This window comes from Lepidothrix coronata, unplaced genomic scaffold (assembly GCF_001604755.1).
Source record: "Lepidothrix coronata isolate B3197 unplaced genomic scaffold, Lepidothrix_coronata-1.0 Scaffold0, whole genome shotgun sequence".
Taxonomy (NCBI): Eukaryota; Metazoa; Chordata; class Aves; order Passeriformes; family Pipridae; genus Lepidothrix; species Lepidothrix coronata.
Window position 1 is genome coordinate 735,216 of NW_016690180.1, and position 20,222 is coordinate 755,437.

The 20,222-nt window shown below is 38.7% G+C and overlaps 2 long non-coding RNA genes across 4 annotated transcripts in view; one reads left to right on the forward strand and one right to left on the reverse strand.

Moving 5' to 3' along the window:
• Positions 1-20,222, reverse strand: part of LOC108492649 — a 49,558-nt gene that overhangs the window by 15,332 nt on the left and 14,004 nt on the right. The window contains exon 1 of one of the 3 annotated variants that reach the window (XR_001873184.1): positions 13,758-13,845. The exons of 1 other annotated variant lie outside the window; for it this stretch is intronic. This is a non-coding gene — a long non-coding RNA (uncharacterized LOC108492649). Of the gene's footprint in view, positions 1-5,004; positions 5,138-13,757; positions 13,846-20,222 lie in introns of those variants that run through there. One more of the 3 variants, XR_001873182.1, reaches the window with a different exon arrangement.
• On the forward strand, positions 2,829-5,587 carry LOC108492658. The gene is made up of 3 exons (XR_001873185.1): positions 2,829-2,878; positions 3,494-3,522; positions 5,377-5,587. It is a non-coding gene; the product is annotated as an uncharacterized LOC108492658 (long non-coding RNA).

Sequence of the window (20,222 nt, forward strand, 5' to 3'; positions counted from 1 at the left end):
TTAATGGCAGTTGCAAAAGATCTAGAAGAGAAAGGCACTGAAAGAGTCAAGCACAGCAAGGTGAAACTGTTGATTTCTGCTTTAGGGACTTATTCAAAGGTTGAAATGAGAGAGGGTAGATTTGCCATCATTATACTGGAAGAATAAAGAATGCTTTAAGGCTCACTACTTCAACCTTTGCAGAAAATTTTCCATCACCATCCCAATCCAGACTTCAAAGTGAGGGTTGACTGGGTTAGAAAATTAGCCTTATTCTTCAGGGAACTATTTTTGATATACTGTCCATACAGGAGATTACTGTAAGTATGAAAATTCATGTCACTTGACTGATTGGAATGTGATTTCCTTGAATGATGGAAGACTAAGAAATTAATTTCTGAGTTGTGTAATATGTAGGCTTCTTTATCACTATGCATCCCTTATTATGAGACTCTGGTTTAATAGAATGTTATATATATTTCTATAATGCTTTTCATTTAACACCTGCAAACAATTATTATAATAAGCTTTCATTCCTTAAGATATGTTTCTTAATGTCGGTAAACTTATGAGAAATTATTTGTGGTACCCAGCTGAACCCACATGAGGAATTGTTATTGCACGACAATTGGGATTAGAAAGATAATAGACCTGTTAACTATAAATTAGAAGACTGCACACACCTTCTAACAGCAATCTAGCCAGAATGGGAAATGAGTCACAAGAATTTTTGACAAGTGAAGGAAGTGTGGGGTACCTGTGGCATTTTGGTCATCTGCCATATTGAGATTTGGGGGAAGGGAGGAAAGAAGCTTAACAAATTTATGGTAATTGTTTGAAATATGATTGTTCCTTAGATTCTAGCGGGTTAAACTGATTTTGCTCTTTACCTTTTAAAGTGCAGAGAGTTAGGAAATGCAGAAAGTGAAGACCTTTCCTAGCAAGAAAGCAAGCAATTGTTCTCTCTCAGATTGCATATCTTTCTGGCTGAAAAAAAGAAAGCTTTTCTTCCCTCACAGTATTACAGGATTTAATCAGGATTTAAGTATCCCCCTCTCAATGAAATCTCAGCAAACCTATAAACAGCAAAACCTGTTTAAAGAGTTCACGACATCCTGTCATTAACAAATTAAAGCATTACATTTTCAGTATACACCTTACTGTTGTCTTCTGCCATATTCATCTCCACCCCTTCTCTCTGCTCCCTTTCACCTTCCCTACTTTACATCAAGAAAAGCTAAAAGGCCTCTATCCAATCAGGTTCCTTCAGGGGGACAGTGAGGAGGGAATCAAGTAAAGATGCCCAGAGGAAGGAATGGATGCAAAGAGGGACAGCAGTTTCCTCCCTTCATTTCCTCTGCCCTCCCACCAACTGCAGCCACCTAGCAGCACCCTCAGATGTCAAATACTGCCTGCAGAGGTGAAAGGGATGATGCACAGAATACATTATCACAGGAATGCCTCATGTAGTGCAAAATACGGTATAGCTAAGAGAAGTGAGACTGCAGGAGTTTCAGTTAATACTGCATCGGTAGATTGAGACGATGCCTGCCCGTGTTCAATATCAACCCAGAGAGAGGTCACTGCTGGAGACTTCTAATATCATGCCTCTGCAATAGTTACCTGATAGTGGTTTAACTAATCAATGATGACCATATATTGGAAAAGTACTAAGTCTTCTGCAAAGCATTGCACATTTTCCAAACACACTTGCATAGAGGTGAAGGTTACCTCCGTGCCATGGATTCAAATATTTAAACAGAGAATCCTTCATCCTAAGGATGAAGACAGTGAAGAATCTTAGGCTCTGAGTGCAAGAAAACAATCATGAAGATGATTAAAATGGTTATTCCCCAATATGAAGATAACCTATGTTCACTTGACCACACATTTGCTTTTAATTCTTTGATCTGTCACAAGAGCCTACTTTTAATTTACATAGTATCCAGGAAGAGATACTGAGAGAGTGACTATTCTGCTTTGTATTATTTTGTACAAAACTCCATGAAGACAAAAGGTAACAACTACATTATTTAGGGGAATGTATAAAGACAGATATGTTAGTGAGTTTGGCATATATTTGCAAAGCCACATTCACTAATACAAGAACAGTAGTACTATGCCAGGACAAGCCAAAAGTTCATCTAGCCCAGCAGGAAAAGAATATAACAACATGGTAAGGATAGATTGCTATTGTCTCCATGCTACAGTGTTAAAATCTCTGAGCCTGAACTTTAAATCTACATCATCTTGTTTAGTAGCCTTTGATGGACCCCCTTCTCCTATGAATTTTCCCCTGAAGTACACGTTTGCTGCACCCAAAGCACCTTACAACGACTTCCACAGTTTAATTTTGCCTTGTATCCCCCTGTACTTATAAACTCACTGCTAGACCATTTTACCTACTAGTCCCTAGTTCTTACATGATGTTCATTATTCTTCTGTCATGGTTTAACCCCAGCCAGCAACCAAGCCCCACACAGGCACTTGCTCACTCCCCACCCCCAGGATTGGGGAGAGAATTGGAAGGGTAAAAGTGAGAAAAGTTGTGGGTTGAGATAGAGACAGTTTCATAGGGAAAACAAAAGCCACACACAAAAGGAAGGCAAAAGAAGGAATTAATTCAGCCCTTCCCATGGGCTGGCAGGTGTTCAGCCATCCCCAGGATAGCAGGGCTCCATCACGCATAACAGTGACTGGGGAAGACAAATGCCAAAACTCTGAACATCTGCCCCTTCCTTCTTCCCCTACTGTATATGTGGAGCATGACACCATAATGGTATGGAATATCCCTTTGGTCAGCTGGAGTCAGCTATCCCAGTTGTGTCCCCTCCCAACCCACTGTGCCCCCCCAGCCTCCTCACTGGAGGGGTGGGATGTGGACCAGAAAAGGCCTTATGTAAGTGCTGCTCAGTGACAATGAAAACATCCCTCTGTTATCAACACTGTTTTCAGCACAAATCTAAATCACAGCCCCATATCAGCTACTGTGAACAAAATTAAGTCCATTGCAGCCAAAATCAGCACACTTTTTGGTATATACCTCTTTAATATCCTTATGCAGAGGTCTTGTTTATGCTAAAAGATCCTAGCTTATTATATATACAATTACCTCTAAGCAGATGAAAGAGTGGTGATCTCTCCTATGGTTATTCTACCTTCCCACTGTCAGAGATCAATACAGTGTGCACACTATCATCCATAAGACAACTGATGTGGGAAAATAAACCCCTCTTCTTTCATACCACTACCAGTATGATTTTCATAGTTATGTTCATGTTCACCATGCACTTTAAGACAAAAAGACTTGTTAAAATCTTTCCTGAAATTGAAAATATTGTGAATACCATCTTGTTAGTATATTGGTATTTTGGTGTCTGCATTTTGGTGGAACAAGAACTCTAGCCCAAGAAATACAATGGAAAACAGTGAATTATCTCAGCAGTAGTCTGCTTGTAATCTAATATCTTCTACTGCAAGATACGATCTAAAAATGGCTTTTTTTTTTTAATAGGAAGGATACACTCACAAGTGGATGTACAAGTGAGTTTCCTGTAATATTCGTCCACATGCACAGATGGCATAAGATGAGGAAGGTGCTCCTCACACCAAGTGCATGATAATTTTCATGAAGTATAGGTTCAGTGGTCGGGAGCAATACATCTGTACTCATGTAAAAACCCTTTGTGCTACAACACATTATCATGGTTCTTTTTACCTAATTATCACTTCTCTGCTGGACAATGATCACAGAATTCTCTGCTATTGTGGTAGAGGGAAAAATGGGGCATTATATCCCTCTAAGAGTGCAAGTGAAATTCTCCATCTGACCTACATGTCCAGTTACACAGACCACAACCCACAGGAACACCACTGACAGCAGGGTGCAAAAATATTTTTAACCTGGGGAGTTTCCGAACAAAGGTGAAATAAAATCACATCTAGTTTCCATGTAAATTTGATGAATCATTAAAAGTCTTTTTTATCCATCTCTTACAAGACAAAATAAATCAAATCACATCTAATACACAGTTTTCTTTAAAAAAACAATCTCTGCTGACAGAATAAATATAGCATCCCTACGCAACCTGTTCTAATGAAGTGCTGGAATACAGATCATATTTCCTAAGGCCATGTTCTTGTTCTCCCCTTTTGTTCTCCTTTCTTAAGCAATAGCACCTAGTGGTAAATATCCTAGAATATCCTGAGTTGGAAAGGACCTACAAGGATCATTAACTCCAGCTCCTGGCTCTGCACAGGACAACCCCAAGAATAACATCATGCGTCACAGAAATGGGCACTGTCTGTTCTCTTAACAACTTTCCTCTTGTTGCAGTCCCTAAAAGGACGTAGCTTGTTGTTGTTGTTATCATCGTTAAATCACATTCAGTTTATGATTTGCTGTAATTTTTAATTCTGCTATCATATTTGCATTCCTTGCAGTGCACACACACGTGCACACACACAAACACTTTCTGACTTCTGATGATGTTGACAAGACAAGGAGCTTTCTCATCTCCTAGCACATGTATGGAAGAAGATAGGGGCTGACAAGCATTCCCCTTCCTCTTCTCCCTGCTGGTATCCCTCCCTGTAGCCCTGACAGAAGCACCTTTGTCTCTCACCTCTGCAAGTGGTTTGCTTTTAGAAATGTTTGATCACTGAGCTGCCTGCTGAACTCTTATTTCATCTCCACAAATACAAAAGAGAGGCAGTCTTTTACTGATTTCTGAATCAGAATCAAACTGTGTCCAGATTGCGAATGGGTGGAAATGAGGTGGCTTGAGGAAAGTGTAGGGAAAGGATATAACTTTGGAACATCTTATTAAAGATCTGATGCTCAGTTCCTAAATACTGTGCCCGCATGGGGCACAGTGCATATGAGAAGAAAAAGCGAGTCAGTATGTAGCTGTGACATTTTCTCCTGCTTAATTAGAGAGCAGTCACATCTCTTGGATTATCTTCTAGGGTACAGAAAACATTAGTGTGCTCAAATCATCTCACAACTACCACACAGAACATTACCTTTCTTGTGGTCAGACAGTGTTCCACAAAATGTAGCAAATAAACTGGCTCCTCAGACTTATACAGGAAAACATGGCTCTACCTCCAGCTGATCTGTGGTAGCCCAAGCTGCAAAGCCGGCAATCCTCATGGGGCTGAGAAGCCCAGCTGTGATGAAACAGTCAGAGTGGGGAACAGCTTTTATCAGCATAAAACAATAGTGTTGCATCACAGCATTGAACCACAATGTAACAGAATCTTCTGACCCACTGTTAACTACAGAGCTACATTATTTGTGCAAGACCAGGAGAAGTGGGCCTGGGCAAAGTTTGGGAGATCCCATGGCAAAGAGATAACAAAACCCCTCTCTCATTTGTCTTTTGTATGATTTAGCTCTGTATCAGAGAACAGCATGCTGATGGAGCCTAGTAAGTGGCCTAAACATCCTATCACAGATGAAAAGATCTTTGATGGCAATTGAAGACATTCAAGTTTCAGTAGAAGGATCTAAAGTGTCAAGTACTGCAGCACAGCCTGGGACTGCCACAATCCCCACTGCCAGTTGGAATAGGAATTAAAGGCAGAAATTAATGGCTCTTGCAAATTAAGCAGGAACTACGGATGCATAATTTGGGAGTTTTCAACAGCTCAGGGAAGAAGCAGTAACTGATAGAAAGCTAAGAAGTGCCTGAGAGCAGCTTACTAACATTTCATCAACAAAGGAAAGAAAGATTTACAGTCAGCTGGGCAAACTGGGAGAAGAAACTGTCTTTGGGAGTGTACCTCACAGAAATGCTGCAAACTAAAGCATAAAAAAGATCTTTGAAATGTTACATATGTGAAATATTAGATAATTAATATAGAAAACTTGAGACTCTGCAATGCCAGGAGCATCTGATACAGATAAAAACCTAATTTATAAAGACATATCTAGGTCCCTGAAGGCAAAAAGTAAAACAATTTAGATCATAAAGCAAAGAAACCCTATTGTTAGAATTTGGTATGAGAAGCAGTCAGGGAAGTAGGTTGTCACAGGATTCAAATGAAGTTTGTATGTAAATACATCTTGAACTGCCTTTGATTCCCTTGCTTTACTTTTGTATTAAATGGGGGTGAAGGTGGGGGCAGGGTGTTGGAAAATCAGTTATTTACAAGAGTTCAAAGAGTTTCAGCTGCAAACATACTGACAAGCCCAAGCAGTAAGAAAGACCTTCTGTTGCCCAAACACACACAGGTGGGGCCAACTCCAAGAAGGTGCACTAAGAGCAGATTAAAGCCATACACCAAAGCACTGCTTAGCCAGTATCCTATTTCTGTCAGGGACTGGTAGGAGATTCTAGGGAAGAGCAGAAGAACAGGGCAAGGAGATAATGCTATATCATATCCTCAACTTGTTTCCAGCTTCCACCTGAATGTAGGTTAGGGGCTTCTAGAGGTGGTGTCTTTGACTTTAGTAGCCCTACACTTGTTCTAAATTTTGTCCAAGCACTTACTGAAATCATGTTTAGCTACAAAAAACCTCCTCATCTCAGGCCAAGCCTACAAAAAACTCTTGCCAGTAAAAGTGTTAGCTTGTGGTGAAAATTGGTCCCTTCCCCCTTTTTTAAAATCAGCACCTAATAAGTTTTTCTGCTTGTACAGTTGATTTCCTTTTGAGGGAGTAAAATATTAGACAACAAGACATAATAAAAGGGTTTTCTAGTTCAGATATCCTAGCAAGACTATTCCAGACTTTAAGAAAGTAGCCAGGTGACAAAAACATATATTTAAATACCGTCCACAGAAATTAAACATTTGAATATGAATATGCATATTCCTTTTGGTATTTCACTTATTAAAGAAATAAAAAAAGCCAAGCTGTTTCAAATTTCATTTTCTGTGAATCATATACTTTACTTTCAGAAATTGAATGCTGTTCCCACTAGCCTCATATCATCTGTCCTTGAAGCATAATACTTACACTACAAAATATTTCTAGGGGTTCTGGAATAACTGAACAGTGTTTTATGCCTTCTCTTTGTTTTGTTATGTGCAAACTAAACGCTAGTCCCCTCCAGGCAAAAAACCAGACTTACTGGTTCTATGGACGTGACAAGAAGCTCAAAGGTAGCATAAAGTTATTGTATAACAGAAATCAGAACCATAAAGTCAGTTTTAATGCATTCAAATAAGAAGACAAATTAAACAAACAAACCAAAAAACACATTAACACAGAGTTTACACAAGTGGCCATGAGAAGACTTGAGCTCAAGTTCTGATTTCCACACAAACTGCATTGCTGAGAAAAAAAATCACGATTCATAGTTCCATAGTCTGGATTGAGTGGCTCTCTAGACCAAGCAAAGCAGTATGTAACAGGCAGAAAAATGAAGATGACCAAGGGCTACAAGTCAAGCACCAATCTTTTTCTCAACTCTGGTAATGGATGTACTTTTAAGAAGCAATTTAACTGTATTTTTTGCTAGTACCTTGTTTTTCTTCACCTATAAAACTATTGCACATCTAAGGTGGCCAGAAAGAACAAAACAGTTACTGTGGAAGATATTTGTACAAGAAGTAATCTAATTCTGCATTTTATAAGGCAAATCACTTCACTTTTAGAAGAAAAAAGTCTATATTGGATGAACGTTTTAGAGCACAGCACATTTAGGAATAAGTCTAGCAGTGTCAGTATTCTGATGAGGAAAGTGGTCCTAAGGGTTGATATATCTTATGACTATAGGAGAATTGATAGTAGACGAAAATTCTTTGATGTTTTATTTAAAAGTTTTGCTCAATAATTCAATAAAGGAATCCATTATAAATCAGGAAAGAGTAAGAACATGCCATGAGTAGAATCCAGTAATGAATAAAAACCAAGTCTACACAAGGATAGCAAGTATCTGTAATTTAGGCAGCATATAATTCCCTACTTAACTCTACCAAATTAAGTTATCTGGGGTATAAACCAGCATGGAGTCTTGGATCTAAACAGTGACCCTACTGTAACTCCCTCATCCTGTGAGAATGGATAGATAAAAAGTACACAGCAGCTCCAATATTTTCATTAACAATGGTCTAGCTTTTTGACCACCTATACATGCCTGATTTTTTTCAGAATTCAAGGTGAGGCAAATATAAAAAGGAGAAGCAATATGTATGTGTTTTGTTGCTTATATCCTTCCCTCTCATCCCTGACTAAGCACTGTTAGGTCAGATAGGTACTCCAATGCTTATGAATCAAAACTCTGTTGTGCACTCATTCCAAGAACAGGATTCAACAGGATTCATTCCAAAAAGTGTATTTACCTTTACTTCATAGAAACATACATTGCCTTAGTGTTCCTAGGTCTCAAAAAGAACATGTGGCACAACAGGATTGGATTTCTGGAATCTCTGGTGAACACACCTCCACAGACACCTAATTTGCCCCCCAGCTGCCTATATTTAGTCTCACTTACAGAAGATGAAAAATACTAACTTCTTACATTCTCACATCATGCCATTCTGCATATTCTAGCAGGAACTACAAAATTATTTTCCATAAACTTACAAGGAATCTGCTAGCACCAAGGAAGCCAAACCAAATTAGGAAATGCTTTTCCACGGAGTCTTCTGTCAAAATACAGCAAATATGGAAATTTCCAACAACTCAGCATGTTGCTACATTGCCATTTGCCCATAAATTCCAATAATACGTAGCTCTGTGATCCCACTAGCATCCTAGAGAGTAAATAACTAGTGAGCTATAAATCTCAAAACCCATAATCACAGTCATTGCTACCTATCCCCTACCTTTGAATCCAAAAGATTTTTTAAAATTGCATTAGCTATTTTTATTTTATTTTTGTGCCAAAATAAGCAATTCTGAACTGAATGATACCTTTTATCAGCTTCAGTTGTAACCCTGTCACATAACATCATTTTCTCGAAACAAGACATCCAGGTGGGAAAAAAAAAAGGAAAAAAAAATCTTGACTTCAGGATCTCTTATTACAGCACCAACATCACATTTAGATATAGAAGGCTAGGCACTCTTTGCTTCCTTCCTTCCTTCCCAGGAAGTAATATTGCCAATATCCATTCTGTTCCAAATAGTCCTGATTGTCCCTTCAGAATATATCAGAATTTGTCCCAGATGTCCTCTGTAGGTATTGATTAATAATAATAATAGCCATCTCTCTTTCTAACTCAGGCACCACTGAAGCGCCCAAGGTCAATAACAACACAAACCAGAACTTAGAATGACATGACAGTGGTAACATTTGCAAGGAAACAAGATTTTGCTTTAATCAGTCTCCTGCTGCTTTATGTTCCTAATCTGAAGGCAAATGCCACTAGGGTGATATGTCTTCAGGTAAAGAATAGCTGCCTTCATTTTATTATTCTAACAGGATTGTGAAAAAAAATCAATTAAAAAATCCATGTCTCTAAAAGATTACTTGGGAACAAGCTCCGAGAGTTGTATAAACCTTCCTTATGCTACAATGTCAGGCACAACTGGAAAGCCAAAAGAAATAGGAAACATAACCCTCAAGAACTAAATGCAAGTGAAGCAGAATTAAACCACCTCCCCTTAAGTCTCTATTGTATTTCTCTCTCTCTCAGTTTTGGAAAGCTAAAGTAGAACTCTGCTCCTTTACTGATATCCTGTAAGTATTCAAATATAAAACTTCTCAGATTTTGCAACAGGTCATCAAGCTGAGGAATGGGCTTATATACATGCCAACGAAGTCAGAATTTGCTATACTTGCCACTACTTAATTTCTTAAAAGTCAGATCTGACAGTCATATAAATTACATTAGAAGCTCAACACTAAGAAGGTGTGTGTTGTCAAGGGCTGCGGTAGCATTTTTAAGCTTATTATAACTGTAGAATAGGGGGCTTATTCTAATGCTGCTATTGTCTCTAGGTATTCATTTTCAAAAAGCTAGAGTCATTTACTGTACCACAACTTAGCCCTTACTTGCCAGATTTACTTCTTTACAAGTAGGACTTGTTCTTTTAAAGAAATCACATAAAAAGTCATTCACATACACAATATTTTCTGTTGCCATGTATTTAAAAAAGCAAAGTGTAAAAGTGTATTTCTGCAAAACCCTGATCAAATACTAGAGAAGCAATGAACAACCATTCCAGGCAGTTTCCCCACAAATAAGTTTCCTCTCCATTTAAATAAGAGACATTTAGGGGATTATTTCCAGACACAGGTTATGTGTATTCATAAACCAAACCAATTGGTTACATACCTCAGAGGAAGTTACAATAGATTATTGATTAACATTATGCTTACCTTTCTTATATTACAATTTCCCTTATGACCCAAGCTGACTGTTTGAAAGATTTCCTATTAAATGCAGCTTGAGTTCTTCAGTATCTGAGAGTCTAACTGCCAAATGCCTTTATTACGTAGCTTACAAACATTTCATTGCGAGTGCAATAATGTACAACAAGTTGATCGTTACAGCTCTAACATGAGAAAGGGCATATGGTTCCTGTCAGACTATTCTGTTTATTTCATCCTTACAGCTGTTGTGGAAGCAAACAGAAATTTTAGGTAGAACTCTCAAAACCTGAATTTGTTTCTGTATGCATAGCTATTCCTGCTAAAAGCTTTCACTTAAGCAAATACCTAAGTGCAGTTAGCACAACCAAAGCAATTGAGAGTCATTTACCATTTGTTTTCCCTTTCATTATACAACTATTCAGTGATCCCAGGCACAAATGGAGCAGTGCTTCAAGACATGCTAAGACAGCGTACAAAGCGTTAGTGCCTGGTCCTGAAGGACTTTAAGTCAGAAAGAAAAGATTAAAACCTTCTGTAACAGTTTCCCTGAGGAAACTGATGAAAAAGCCACATTTAATATTATTGCAAAAGTTCATTCAGGCTCCAACCAGTGTACAGGAAAACTAGATGCTGTGCTAAGTAACAACACTTTCTTTCTCTGCTCTTAAGTTGGGTCCCCATTCTTAGCAGTAACACAGCCCAGGATCAGATGGGAAGCCTGAGGCTACTTTAAGAAAACATTCATTCTCCTCAGCTCTCTGACAGCTTTTAAATAAACAACTTAAAACTGCTTCCAACTTTTGAGCATTAGAAATGGTCTCAGTAAAAACAGATCTGTAAGGCACAGAAGGCTGCCAGCAGTGAGAAGCAAGTTAAATCAGTGAAATTTACCACCTTGCCATCTGATGGAAGCTAACACTTCAAGACTGTAGCAAATACATGCAAATATGTTCTATTCTAACAAAATATTTGTTTCATCACATCTGGAAAGACTATAGCATAGTTCCTTACCTTACCAGCAAATAAAAGCAGCAGCCTGGTAGGACAGGCAGAATAGATTCATGCCTTGAGTACCAGCTTATCAAGTCCTGCAATTTCATCCAAATCTATGCTTCCAGTTTTTGATCATCAAACATAGCAATGCATGCCTGAACGTACAGAAAGGCTAATTCAACTGTTCTGGCAAACAGAAATCACTTCTTCACTGCGTGTGGGTTGTACCCTCATGGCCCACTCCTAGACCCACAGAACATGCATGTCTCCCAAAGGAGCTGTACATACCCCACGGACTCAGCCAACACTTTTGCTCTACAATCCATACATTATGTTTATCTAGAGTAAAGCCTGCCTGCTACTGCTCCCAACACCACTCTACAGGGACATTTGGAAACATGAAGGTGTTTCCCATCTTGATATATAATCGAGCTTTTAGGACAGAGTGCTCTTACGAATTGAATGTGTCCAGCAAGATTCTGAGTGCACTTGTCATTAGCGCATATCTAGCAAGCAAACAAATCCTATGAAAACATGTCTGTGCTCAGACAATAATATTAATAACCAGGAGGAATAAGTGTGCTTCACATTTCTATTAGCAATGTATTAACTTGCTGTAAATATTAACTTTGCTGTAGTTTAGACAGCTACATGCAAATTACCAGAGAGGTTATGGGAACATAGAGAGACTATGCTCTTAATGATGTTCTTAATGCTATCTTTCAGCATACCAGTGGGAATTATGGAGAGCTGCATTGTGAGAAATTATTTCTAGTGCCATTAGAGCTTTAAGACACACAGATAAGAGTATAAGACATAAGTATGCATAAAGTGACTCTTAATAACTTCTTAATCATAGAAGTGCTTCTAATACGATTGTTTCCAGCATGTAATTTAAATTTAAAGTTAATATTTAACAAGAATAGAACCAGTTTTAATGAACCAGTTTTAGTTGGATTTCTTATTAGAATACCTCAGTTCTGCCAATTAGTAGAAGCTAACATTTCAATATCATACACTACCACAGGAGAAGACAAAAGCTCTGAATGATTAGAAGATAAACAGCAATGATTCTTTGTTCAGCCCTGGTTTGTGAGAGAAATCAAACACAATTTCTAATATATGCTCCTTGAATCATTGAGGGTGAAGAAAGAAAATTGCCATTTAAAAGTTAGAAGGGGAAAAGCAGCTGAGAACCTTTATATGGTAAGATAAAATACATATCCTAGCTACAGGGAGAGCACTTTGTTTTTGCAAAAGAGAAAATTGTTCTAGACAAAAGTAGGATAGATCTTCTCTAAATAAATTAAATGCTTCATTTTTAGTTTACTTCTAAATTGAACTAGAACAATCTAGCAAAGCTAGCTAGCTGATAATGTGCAAGCTCAAACAGTAGCCACTGAGATTACCTAGATTTCCTGAATTTAGACTTGTCCTGTGCAAGAGTTTTGTAACAAGATTCAGGTTTTACACCACACCAATATGATGAAGACGTGCTCTATGTTATCAGCAATTAACTCTATGGCTACAAAAAGGCCTCAGGTAACCAACAGACTTGCTCACAATGCTATTATAGATACTATTAATTATCTTAGAATAGAAAACCTTGCATCATTTTTGTGTCTTTTTCAGAGTTGAACTACTTAGAACTATAGAGACAAAAAAACAAGCTCCCTTGCTCGCACTGACTGATGGGGTATATGGGGGATATACCAACAGCCCTTTTAAGTCACAAGTTCCAGGTTCAGGTAGGCCTATGGAGCAAACAAGTCCTACAGTCAAAAATTCCCAGTGGTAATGACCAGTCTGTCAGCCATGCTGCCTGTATCTCTTCTGGAAAGCAAACTTTCAAAAGCCTCCTTCTCAGGCGTTAGAAAGAAATCCATAAGCACTCACTCAGTATACTTGGGCAGGGACAAAGAAGACACTGTTTATGAATGCCAGAAAACAACTGGAAAAAGCACTGTCTCAGAAACACGAGTACCAAAGCTATGTAGCACCCACTGCCCTGCCAAAGACATGCATAGACCTTGCTACATCTTTTTTCAGGAAGGGAAAAAAGGTTAATCTGTGGGGCAAGTCATCAAAAGTATCAGCCTCTTTCCAAGAAACCGCTCAACTTATCCCTTTGTTCAAGCTGATCTCTATCTGCAAACAACTTTCCACACCAGTGCTGCCATACAAATCCTGTGCAAACTGGAGCCCCCATCAAGATTTAAGTGCAAGCACCACAAAAAAAGAGTGAGCCTCCTTCAGAGTGGTCACCAAGGTCTTGCTCCAACACTTCTCAAAGAGAAGCACAGCCCTCTCAACTTTCATATGTCTTGTTAAACACCACTGCAAATCAAATACATCTGCCCCTCTCATACCACAGTTCTCTGCAGAACTCCTAATTGATCCCAGCCTTCCCTCACTCAAAGCACAAATGGTAAAACTCCTGCCCCCAGTTAGGTTCCTGCAGCTCCCTGTCATTATAGTAAGTTTTTCCTCCTCTCACAGGTCTTTCCTACCCACCTCCCCAGCTGCCACCACAAGTTCCTCATACGTCCAGGCACAGCTGAGGGGTAATTAGGTACTCAGGTTCCATTAAGCCTCCTTCCTGCTAACTCAGGGTTATACCTCTGCAGTGAGCCAATCCCGCAACAGCTTCCTATTCCTATGGTGAAAAGAGGGCCTGTACACTCCAGGAGCTTTTGGCATGCTTTTTACTCAGAAGGCAGGAAACAGACTGCTTTCTGCTATTACAAAGATTTGTAGTGGTTTCAGAAAAATAGTTTGTTTTGCTTTGAGATGGACCCGTACGCTTTAAAAAACCTACAGGAATAAAATGAGATAGACCTGCTCATTCCAGAAGAGCAAACAGTTTTGGTTGTTCAGCTGAGATCAAAGAGACTCTATTCAAGCTGATTTTGACCTCTGTCCGCTAGATTTTGAATGAGCGTCCCAGTTGTTGGGTACACTTACACGCGTGACATGTACTCGCTTTTGACTAGGAATGCCATTTACACTGGAGAAGCTTTTGGTGAACAGGTATGTTCTTGTGGAAACTGCTAAGTTATCATAGTAGCACTTCCTATAAACAAACAAAACCACTTCCCAACCAAACATGGAGATTTTTGCCTTAAATGCTGCAAAACTCCACAAAAAATACTCTCACTGCCACACATCACCAAGTTCAGGAGTAGCAGTGAGGAGCTGTTCCTCTACCCATTGTGAAAATATGCAATTGAATGACACAATTATTAATTTTTGCATGTAAAGAGAGTAACCTCTACAGCCTGGTGGTTAGATCTGCACAAGGGAGGACACATGGATTTCAGTCCTTCTTCTGGCAACTATCCTACATTAACTATTACTAAGAACCAGGCTCCCCTACCTTCCCTTTTCTTTGAGAGTACTCTCACTAGCAAGTGAAACACTCACTCTTCCCGGTCCAAAGCATATTTAATCATTTCATGCAAAACTTCACTAAAGGGAATTCAGCAGGCAAAATACTAGAACATTTTATAGACTGGCAATAAGGGCATTGCATTTCAGATTCCTGAAAGCAGTAAATTAAATGGACTTTGTGTACCTACTGTCTGCATTAATGCTCTAATTATTAAGCTGTTGGACAAACAAAGAGAGGTTACAGGCCATTTTTGCCTTTTTATCAGCGTAACATAATAAATAAAACTTTTCTGTGTCAACTTCATTTTAAACACAAAAAAAAATTATCTGTAGCAAGTCAACCCAGCAAGCAGCAAAACATTTTCTCTACCCTTTCTCTACATGATCCTTCAAACCACCATGTAGGAACGGGCCTCTGTCACATGGGGTCACCTGGATACCCACATCCACTGAATATCCATCCCTTCCAGAGACGCTCATCTTTAGATCATCCACTTCTCTTTCTGGACTGGTATCCAAATGACACAGTTAAGTATGAATCAGGCATCCACAGGTTGGTTTATTAAGTATTATTATTAAGCTGTTCTCCCAGGTCTACAGAGTGTCCCTTGCTCCATATTTCTTCTCCTGAAAAGTACCACTACCTGTTTCTGAGCTAGCTGTATTTTGCATGAACCCTGTGTTCATTAAGCCCAGGAGGGTGACTGGATGAATTTCTAGTTATGAAGGAGTTACCTCATCTATGAACCTCATTGAGACCTACACAGATGAGAGAGACCCAGAGCTCTCCAGCACCAGCAAGTCTGAGGCACCCCTGGGCACATGCTATGTGGGAACTTTATTATCAGAGAAGCTGTCACCTGTGGGTTACAGATCCTTCAGTGCAAAATTTCACTTGAGAGCAAATTTTAACATCACACACATAAATACTACTTAAATACATTTGTAGATCTAACCTTTAGGCCTTTAAAAAAAACCCCAAAACTTAACCTCAGCATGTAGTTTTCTCTCCTTGCGACATTTCTCTTTCCCATCTAACCTGGAAATTAAAAGAGCCAACCAGTTTACAACAAGGCTGCAAACCACAGTTTGGAAATAAGAAAGACAGAAGACCAACTTGCTTAATATCTGCCCCACTCAAATGAACCCCAAATTTGTTTGGCATTTATCCTTAAAGCACACTTGACAATGGGGCAACATGATGCTGAAATGCTCAAAGGCAGAATTGTTCTGGGATAATCGGTTTATTCTCATTCACAGACTGTGCCATTCATTGTGTGCCCAATACAAATCCCCTTCTGTGCTAAAGGACAGAAGAGCTCTGGAGGTTTACTGGTCATGAATGAAAAGCCTCACACTATATCATGATATAAGCTAGCAAATGTATCATGAATCCATGCCAGGGCATTACAGTGCAGGATAAAATAAAAAGCAATGCAGACTATAAACTCATAGGATAGCTGCTTCCCAGAATACTGAAAATATGAGCTAAATCCCAGTTCCAAATCTGTGCAGCAGGCTCCTTGACTAACACTTGGCTCTCAATAAAGAGAGGATTAAGCCTTACCTTGGGAGGTAGAAAAGAAACAAATCTCTAATTATCTCTACTAATGTACTCTGGCCATGATTTCTTTTTCTCTGGGGAAAAATAAGCTTTGTATTACCTAAAATCTAATGTGTGTATTCTTTCAGTTAAATATATTTTAAAGTATTAATAAGGTAACTTGTAACTTTTATTTTCTGGTTGTTAATGCACTTTCTAATAGGAATATTTTTTTAATTGTTCTTGCTGCCTATACACTTTTTAAAAAGCACTTTTTAAAATATTTTACTCTGTAACCTGAAATTCCCTTTTATGTATGACCTAACCACTTGAACCACTACAGGAGAAGGAATTTTGGATTTGCAATCAAACAGTTTAATTTTTGTTACTATTTAACTAAATTATTGACAAATATTTGCAAAGCAAACTGTCTCTGTTAATGACTAAACACCATCGAGAACAGAAATAACTTTCCTCATTTAGAGAGGAATGCCATCCAAGGGGCAAAACTTACTATCTTGTTCTACCTCCTAGGGGAAAAGTTGAAGTTGGAAGAAAAATAACTGAGGGAAAAAACCACAGAAGTCTTGATCTAGAAAAATAAAATCATGGCTGAGTGGAGTGAAGAGGGAAGGAAACTGAAGGACCTGCTTTCTAAAAATGTGAGAGAAAAGTCAGTATGTGATTCTGAGGGAGAGAATGAGAAGTTAATGGCAGGCTGGAATTGCAGTTTAAAATACCACTAGAAAACCACATGAGATAGAACTTTCGGTCAATTTGGTGAAAAAGAAAGAGAAAAAAATAAATGCAGAGAATAAAAAGATATATAGAAGTGAGGGAGACTGATAGGAAGAGACATCAAGACGATGTGAGAGAGAAATATGGGTTGTTGCATGAGACAGATAACAAGATGTTGCACATGCAGATGAAATTAAAATCACCACAAAAACTCACTAAGCTACACTAAAGAAATAGGAGCTGGAACAGAAGCTAAAACCAACATGAAAAATAAAGAAAACTCTAAGTTATCTGTCATTTTCTCATTTGTCCTAAATCTAATCTAAATTATACACAATATTGTTTGATTTAGAGGAAGTCAGGAAAGTTCTACAAAATGTTTTGCCTTTTTTTCCCTTGGAAAATGAAGTGTCCAAATCGCAATTTTCCTGAAATGTTTCTATTCTATTAGGAAAAGTAGAACAAAATATGTTATTTTCAGTTATACTGAATTGATGTCAAGTTTGCCTAAGCAATCAAACCCCCTCATCTGGGGTTAATCTATAACTAAACTTTTCCTGTGTGAATTGCTGTAGGGTTTCTGGGGAGTTACTGTTCAACTACCACATTCTGTTCAATGGATTAATTTTCCCAAGGAGGATTGCAGCTTCCCATTTGCCAAAACTGTTACATTATACACTACTTGCAGCAAAACCTGTATGTCACTGGAGGCATCACCTAAACAGACACCTAGTCTAGAGATAAAAAGGGAATAAGGTACAGAACAGTTTCTTTCATAGAAATCCCCCTTCCCAGTCATACTGATTATTTGCTTCCTACACTCACCGCCTTTCACACCCAAAAATGTTTCTTCTACACTCCATGCTCTTACCACTACTACATCTCCTTCCACATTTCTGTCACCTTCCCTCTGCCCCCTCCTTTACTGTCTGCTAGGAGCTGCTAGGAAGCCCAGTATGTCTGCTATGAAAGGTAATATGCTCTCCTTGGTATTTCGGGCACACTGGCCTGTCCAGGAATCTTCATTCTCAAATGGCTGTCACTCAGATCCTTTTCATGAGCCCACAAAACAAAAGCCTCTTAGCTGATGCTAGTTAAAGGGTCGATGGAATATGTGAGTGTGTTTGCAAAACATGGAGTCCTTGGTGTGTGATGACAGAAAGGACGAATATTTATAGGTTAAAAAAAAACCCCAAACATCTTTGAATTATGTGTTGTGATGTATATGCCCAGGGGTGTAACATGTATGCATATATGACAGGTGTGTTGATTATAAGAAATGTTTTCAGCTCCTGCTGATTTTTTCCTAGGACTTATTACAAAAGAAAATAGATTTACCAAAATCTATTACAAAAATATACAGTAAGATAGTTGCATTTAACATGTACAAAAGAAAATTAGTATTGGATCACAGATCAGTTGTAAGTAGATTTCTCCTGGTTTTTTGTTGTTTTGATTTTTTTTAAGACAGCAACTTCATGTATTTTACAAACTAAATAAGCTTATATGCAAAATTAACTGCTACATATTGCAAATTTGTAAGACATTTTAGCCTTTCCTTCTGGAATCAACTAACCCTAGAGGAAAAAAACCTTTTCCAAGCTTCCTACCAAAGAACATTTGTGTCTGAATTACGAGAGACCTAAAGGATGAACCAGTCAAATGTTCTCCATATCCTGAGTAAATCAGCTTTGTCTCAGAGAGGAGTTGTCTTCCACCCCCATAAAGGAATTTCAAAGGTGTGAGTTACTCAATGTACTTGTATTTTTCGACAGAAATAACAGATGTTCTCAAGTTTCTCCAAGCTGTGACTCCAACTGTTGTGCTGAAAAAAGTCATGACCTAGCTCCTACAAACATATTAAAACTGATTTTTTTTCACTTTACATTTTATTAGCCAGTTACTTTGCCTATTTATACCTCTAAACATGATGCTTTCAACGACAAAGGGACTCATCACACACTAATTGAAACCAATGTCAGCACTCCAACTGAGTGCCAGAGTCCTTTACAAACATTGGCATGCATACTCAGTGAACTCATGTTCAAAAAAAGTCCAATATTTGCATAATTTCTAATGTCTTGTGGTATTCAGAATACCAAAACAATAGGTATGGGAACAAAAGAATTTTATCAAGGATCCGTCCCTTTCTAATTACACCTCCTAATTTTATAAAAGAGGTATAATTAGATGCCTTTGTTTGAATAAAGCACATATGAATCTGTGATGCAACTGTAGTATAAAGCTCATGAACTGGGAATTTAGTGCAGAGTAGGACTAAATCATGATTCTGGTGAGTTCGTGCTGAATAAATGCACCTTTAAAAATACACAGCTATCATTTGCGTGTACATTTTAGTCCACCTAGTTCCCTACTTGTGAGCTTGACAAGATATAGCACATGATGTACAATTTCTGATTTAGACATACAGCAATTAGTGTACCTTAGGGAAATGGTACTAGCTGAGCCCTGTCCCAAACCTTTGCACCATGGGAGCCCTCACATGAGTTTCTCTGTACCCACCTCTCCATACTGACAAAACTTGCATGATTCCAACTGGTTTTAATATTTAAAAACTATTTTCTTCTCAAACTTGGCATATAAAACTGGTAACAATGGATGAGGAAAAGGCTGAGGTACTCAACAACTTTTTTGCCTCAATTTGCAACGGCAGCCTCTCTTCCTACACCTTGTGATTGGATGGACAGCAGCATGGGGACTGGGGGTGCAAATTCCCTCCCACTGTAAGTAAAGATTAGGTTCATGACCACCTGAGGAATCTGAATGTACATAAGTCTAAGACACGATGAGATACATCCCAGAGTCCTGAGGAAATTGGCTGATATAGTTGCCAAGCCACTCTCCATGATATTTGAAAAGTCACGGCAGTCAGGTGAAGTCCCACGTAACTGGAAGAAGGGAAACATAGTGCCCATCTTTAAAAAGGGTAGAAAGGAGGACCCTTGGAGCTACAGACCTGTCAGCCTCACCTCTCTGCCTAGAAAGGTCATAGAACAGATCTCCTAGAAGCTGTGCTAAAGGCACAAGGAGGACAGGGAGGTGATTTGAGACAGCCAGCATGGCTTCTCCAAGGGCAAGTCCTGCCTTACCAATGCAGTGGCCTTCTATGATGGAGTGACTACATCAGTGGACAAGGTGGGCTATAGATGTCATTTATCTGGAATTCTGTAAAGCCTTTGACATAGTCCCTCACAACATCCTTCTCTCTAAATTGGAAACAGAGGGATTTGATGGTTGGACTGTTAGGTGGATAAGAAACTGTTGGACAATCAGTCGCATCCAGAGGG